Source organism: Populus nigra, chromosome 4 (assembly GCF_951802175.1).
Source record: "Populus nigra chromosome 4, ddPopNigr1.1, whole genome shotgun sequence".
In the NCBI taxonomy this organism is placed as follows: Eukaryota; Viridiplantae; Streptophyta; class Magnoliopsida; order Malpighiales; family Salicaceae; genus Populus; species Populus nigra.
The window spans coordinates 3148762-3155669 of record NC_084855.1 but is presented as its reverse complement, the minus strand read 5'-3'; positions in this window follow the sequence as shown (position 1 = coordinate 3155669).

Genomic DNA, 6908 nt, shown 5'->3' with positions numbered 1-6908 from the left:
CACCCTAAATCATTATCGTATCACATGCAATGGCTACGACGATTCCACACTGTTACTACTACATCCCTACAACATCTGCACAGCTCCGAACACCAAACAAAACTCATCTCGCTCCCAAATTCTCTAAGACTCCATCAAAAGTTCCCCTCTCAAAGAGACATGCAAACAAGGAAACCTCAAAGAAGCTTTTGCTTCACTTACTGCTCTTTCCTCTGACGATGGAAGCTACCTTCTGGTTAACCCAGAGGAGGTTTATGCACCAATCCTTGAGCTTTGCGCAACCAAGAAAGTTTTTATACAAGGCCAACAAATTCATGCCCATTTGATAAAATCCAATTTAGTACTTAATTCTGTGTTTTTGAGCACTAAACTTGTTTTTATGTACTGTGAGTGTGGGTCTATCTTGGACGCCGGGAAAGTGTTAGATCAAATGCACGACAGAATTATTTTTACATGGAATGCTATGATGGGTGCTTATGTTTCGAATGGAGAATCTTTAGGAGCGCTTGATTTGTACAGGCGAATGCGGGTTTTGCGTATTCTCTTTGATTCTTTTACTTTAGAGTTGGACCCTGATAGTCCAGGAACTTTCGTGCTGATATCCAATCTCTTTGCTTCCAGTGGAAGATGGAAAGATGCGGAAGGAATAAGAATGAGAATGAAGGGGAGTGGGTTGAAGAAAAACCCTGGATACAGTTGGATTGAGGTTGGGAACAAGATTCATGCATTCCTTGCCAGAGACAACTCTCACCCGCAATCTTATAATATTTATCAGAAGTTAGCTCAAATTACGAAGAAGTTAGAGATGGAAGGGGGGTATGTGCCTCAGACCAGGTTTGTTTTGCACAATGTAGGGGAAGAAGAGAGTTCAGATGCTCTATGGGCATAGTGAAAGGCTGGCGATTGCATATGGTTTGTTGAGCACTCCTGGGGGGACCCCTGTTAGAATTGCGAAGAACCTTCGAGTTTGTGGTGATTGCCATATTTTCTGCGAGCTAGTTTCAAAATTCTTTGGAAGAGAACTAATTGTGAGGGATGCCAGCCGATTTCATCATTTTGAAGACGGGATCTGCTCTTGTGGTGAATTCTGGTGACTGTAAATATGTACCTGAAAATTTGGCTCGCACAGGATTCTTTTGGATTCACATTAATTCACCAATGGTAAGCTATTGTTTCCTACCTCACCTATTACGCTGCTGTTAAGTTTACTACCTTGCCATGTTCCAACAAGGATGTTCCCATGTAAGGTTGACTAAAATCTAATATTTTATTTGGTGATTGAGCTAGTCTTCCAATTCCGTTACAAAAAATATAGGGGGAGGGGGAGGGGTGCCGACACAAGTTTCTTTTGGGAGGAATTTCTTTTTTCTGGATGTTTTCGTGAATTGAAATTTATAGATATCTGAGATTTCAATCAGAAAAGGCCTTGGGGTTGATCAGGCTGTTTACTGCTACTCTCAAATGCAATGAGCTTTTCTTCCAATCACATATCAGAATCCAGAGCAGCCGTTCAAGTCCCCAACTTTACAGTGTTCTAAGCAGCAGTCAGATTTAATTTTACTCCCGAAGGCAAAATTCGAGGTAGAGCGTCACTCAGCTAGAGCACATGGTTGTTGTGCTTCAAGGGTTATAAAATGATTCTAATGTTTTTTTTTTTTTCCTTCTTCAAGGTATTCCCAGGCTATTGCCAATGGTTAATTCTTAATTAATTCTTCGAGGTTCTATCGGCCATCAAGAACGGAACCTCTTTCAAGAAAATTTGTTGTATCCACGAGAACTCGAGAGTCGAGACCATTTACTTAGCTACCATAGTCTCTTCCACTCAGTCTAGTCTGTTAACATGTGGGTTTCAAGGGACCAAAAAAATCATTCTGATGTGCTTCAAGGCCCCCTGTTTTCTACACTTTGTTGGATGGTCTCCCCCTTGGATATTTGACCTCTCTGGTTTCTGCTTGGTCTTAAGTCTCAGAATTGAAAACCCACTCCGCTGTGCTAGATTGCTTTTGATTTAAGCTCGTATTGGGCTATTGACTATGCATATATTTCAGTTCCTTCTATGTTATATGGGATATTACGAATCTGAAAATTACCATGCATTTTCGGTATCTATATTAAAAAAAAAAAACAGTAAACTATTTATGATGCAATTTCTACTTCGTTGGATTTAATTAACTTGTTAACGGGGGGCTTACTTCGGTACTCTGTTACAAATTAGAAGAGCTCTTGTACAGATAACCCTGAGAAAAAATAAAATGGTGTAATTCTGAAGTTGGAGCGTGCCAAGACAGAGTTCGTCACTCGGTTGCCATAACTAATGGTGTGTGGCTGGTGTAAACTTTATTTTTCAATTTTTTTAAAAAAGATTATTTTTTATTTTTATTTAAAATAAAAAAATTATGTATTGAAATCGTTTAGATGAGTTGATGTTAAAAATTATTTTTAAAAAATAAAAAAAAATTATTTTAATATATTTTTAAATAAAAAACACTTCAAAACACTACCATAATTTCAAACATTATCTCAATTTAAGTTGGTGTTTTGTTTTTCAATTATAATTGTTTTTTATTTTAAATTAATATTTTTAAATAATTTTAATATAATACAATAAATAAAAAAATATTTTAATATATTTTAAATTAAAAAACATTTTTATTAAAGCATTTTCAACAGAACATACTATCTAAAAGAGATAAATTGGCAATATAATTTCTTGTATATCATAAATATAGTTTTTTATTTATGTGTATTTCAATGTTGAAAAACCATGTAAAAGAATCAATTGTATTTTAATATATTTAATATATAATTATTTTAATAATTTAATATAATTTTATTGATTATTATGTTTAAAATTAATTTGAAGGATTCTTAATTAATAAAAATTAAAAAAAATAAAATTTACAAAAAAATCAATTAAAGAAAATTACTAATCTTAACATGAATTCGCCAAAAATATAATAGAATAATTTATTAATAAATATTACAATTTTTTTAAAAAAAAAAGTGAAAAGAAATTGCAGTATTTAATATTTTTTTCGGCTGAGTGCTAGATATTTAAGAAATTGGATTGTACAGCAAGAAACAGGCCTACCTACGAGTCTACTCTACTAGATTGCAGACTCTGTTACTAAGAGCATAGCTACCTACTTGTAGATGTCTAAAATGGATGTAAAGTACTGAGTAGGGATCGCTGCTCTAGCCAATGTTGATTTGTCCCTGGGCTATCTTTATATAATAGTACTTCTTTTTATTTCAAGTTCCTGCTGGAATCTATTTATCTATTTTAAATATATATTTTTTATTATAAAAAGTATTTTTTAAAAATTTAAAATTTTAATTTGTTTCAAATTAATATTTATTAATATTTTTAAACTATTTTAATATGCCTATATTAAAAATAATTTTAAAAAAATATTATTTTAATATATTTTAAATAAAAAATAAATTTTATCACACCTACAAACAACTTATACCCTTACATATGATGAGTGCTTGAATATATTAAGCAAGTATAAAAAAGAAATTTATATTTATATTGATGAGACGAATTAAATACTTTCATGTTAAAAAAATAAATCATGTTGCACGAGTAATTAGGTTTTTTTTAAAAAAAAAAAGATGTTTTAGATAGTTATACACTTTTTTAAAATATAATAAATAATAATCCCTTAAAAATGACAATATATTCGCCAAAAATAATATAACGTCACACAATATCTTAGCAATTAAAATTTTATTTCTTTTTTTATATTTTTGTGTGCTCTTTGTTTATGATTTTTATTATTATTTTCGATCATGTATGTATGCTCGTTAAATAATTTACATGATTCTAAAAAATACACATCTCTTCAACAATTACATATTTGAGTAGAAATTCATTGTTTTATGTTTTTATATGCTTTTTATTTATGATATTCTTAAACCTTTTCGTGAGATTCTATCCTCCCTTTTATTTTTTTCGACTTCTTTCTCTGAACGGCCTCTTGATTTTCAATTAACCGGTGACTGTGCTCATTAATTTTTAGCTGGGCTGGTAATAGTATGCGCACTGATCACACACCGTTTAGCTGGAATCGAATCTAAGCCATAAATATCCATAACCCAGTGAGGATAGAGGTTGTCAGCAGCATGAGTTAATTTCTCGATGGACGGGAATCGGCATTTGAGCCACCTACAAGCATGAATTGACAACTGAATTTGAGCACAGCAGCACAACACAGGCGTAGAGAGAGGGGGGGAGAGAGGGATGGAGGGAGATCAGTCGGGAGGTTGTGTCACAATTACAGACGAGTGATCACTCGTTAGGCATGCAGGCTAATGGCAAGTAATCCAAGCAGAACGCATTGAAAAACAAACCAGATACACATTATACATTTGAAGTCCAATAATCGCAGGGTGCACTGACCTTCCGTCCATTGGGAGGAGCAGTCATGTTTGAAAGTTGTGGTCTGGATCATGATAATGATCCTCTGCTGTACTGCTGCATACAGTATATACATTTAAAACAGTTGTGTGATTGTCTTCACGGTTGGAAATTTGTTGCTGGGGAACATTATGTAGATTATTGTTAATAGATGTTTTCTTAGCATCATGGAGTTATAATTTAACTTTCTTTATTTATTATATATATATATATATATTACATTTATAATCTATAATTTTTTTTAAAAAAAAAATTACTGTGTATCTTTTATTTAGAATTACAGTTTATCTTCTAAAATTATAATTCATGCAATATATGTGAATCTCTTTAAGTTGTTGCATGTATATATTAATTAACTAGGCTATTATAAGACATGTTTATGTTTTGTTTAGTTTATACATGTTCTTGTTTAAGCTTACTATTTTGCCATGATACATATTCATCTTGAATTAAAATAAACAAGGGTGTTTATTTTTTATTTTACATGATTTAAATAACTTTGTTTATTAGGCTGCTTCATTGCAAGTTTTATTTTTTTTCTATTACTTCTTTAATGTTAAGCTAAGATATTCATTTATTAACGAGCTATTGTTTTTTATAGTTTATATAATTTGAAATTTTTTTTTTCTAATGATGACAATATAAAATATTGATTTATATGTCCATCTTGAACTTTATTAAGTTCTTGAGGAAAAAAAATATTAAAGTTAACCGGTAATAAATTTGATTTGATTACTATGAGAGCTTTGAGGCATATTGAATCATAGTGATTTTTTGAGTAAAAAACTACATTTAAGATATATCAAACAATACACGATATGAAGTGTATGATTCAGTAAACAATGCAAATGCATTTTAGAAAGCTACGTGCAAATAATTCAAGGTTAAAATTGTCGTTATAAAAAGGTTTGTGGTCATAAAATTTATAAATTTAAGAATAACATAAAAGTTATCTAGTTGGACCTGTTTATATGGACAACATTGTTTACTTGTATGTTACTATTTACAAATGCAAAAAAAAAAACAAAGCAATGAATAAATACAATATAAAAAACTCTATCTAATATATTGAGTTTTAAGTGATACTGTTTGTCGCCCTTCTAGTCTTTTATGAGAATTTACCAAGTGAAAATCATATTCACACGATTATTTTTTTCAATATAATGATGGGTCAGCTATGTTATGGAAATTCTCTGAACAAATATGTACCACTAAATCCATGACAGAATCAAGGTTTATAAATCATGTTAAAGCATTAGAGAAAATCAAATGGATTTTGAATTTCTCATAGGATATTTTACATTAGCCAAAACCAATATCAGCTATTTGTGTTGGTTGCGGTTGCGATAACCAATAGGCAATTAGAAAATGACATGAAGTGGCATGTATAATTACGAGTCTAAACATACATGTCGTGGATACAACACCACTAAACACTTGTTCTTAAATAAAATTACTTCCATTGACTTTTATAAAAGCCAGTGAAAAATATATGAGATCTATTATCTAGAGATTCGTTAAGAGAGCTTATGTATAATTCATCGAGGGAAAATGTTAAAAAGTGTGATAATGACAATCATACCTAATTGACTAATGATCTCGAGATTTAGGTTTAAATGAAAAACCAAGTCATATAACATTCTCAACAACATTGACAAAAAAATTATTCAATTCTTATTCTTGCGATGAAATAAGTATTATTTACAACATGATAAATAGTGAACCCGGGTTACAAATGGTTAAAATATTATTTCATGCTTATTCCTGTGATGAAATAAGTATTATTTGCAACGTGATAAACGATGAACCGAGTTACAAATGGTTCTCATATCCTGGTACACCGAGTGGAGTATAGCAGAATACTCTTGATGAAAGATCACTTACACGAGTGAAAAATATGACCGTTCACTTGAAAATTTTGACAAGTGCTAAGTTCTCCAAGGCATTATGAAACAAATAGTTATACAAGACCAAAATAAACACCACTATAAAAATCAAAATAAATATCCAAGCGGAGAGCTATCTGAATACTATTATCCTAGTTTATATAAAAAAAAATAGTTCAGGATATCACATTCACTGTTTAGCTGAGTAAATTTGATAGTATTTCACAAAGTAAGATTCATGACCAAAAGTTATATAATGCACGTAGTAATATGTCAAATCAATATCTCTCAACAAATTTTTGAGTCATTTTTAAATTGACAGGACAATTTTCATTTACATGGAAAATTATTGAAAATTTATTATAATTAAATAAATTATAAGTGAATAGAAAATTCAAATAAAAGAACACTTGGTTGTCTTGCTCAAAGAACCTTGCTTTTTATAAATTTAATTATTAATCAATGCAGCTAATTAAAGATTGTCAATAATGAAAATTAATTATTTAACATTCTAACTTCCAAAATTTATTATAAAAAAATAGGCAAATGAAGAGTTTCATAAAAAAAATTTCAGATTTTTACACACTTTTCTCCATTTT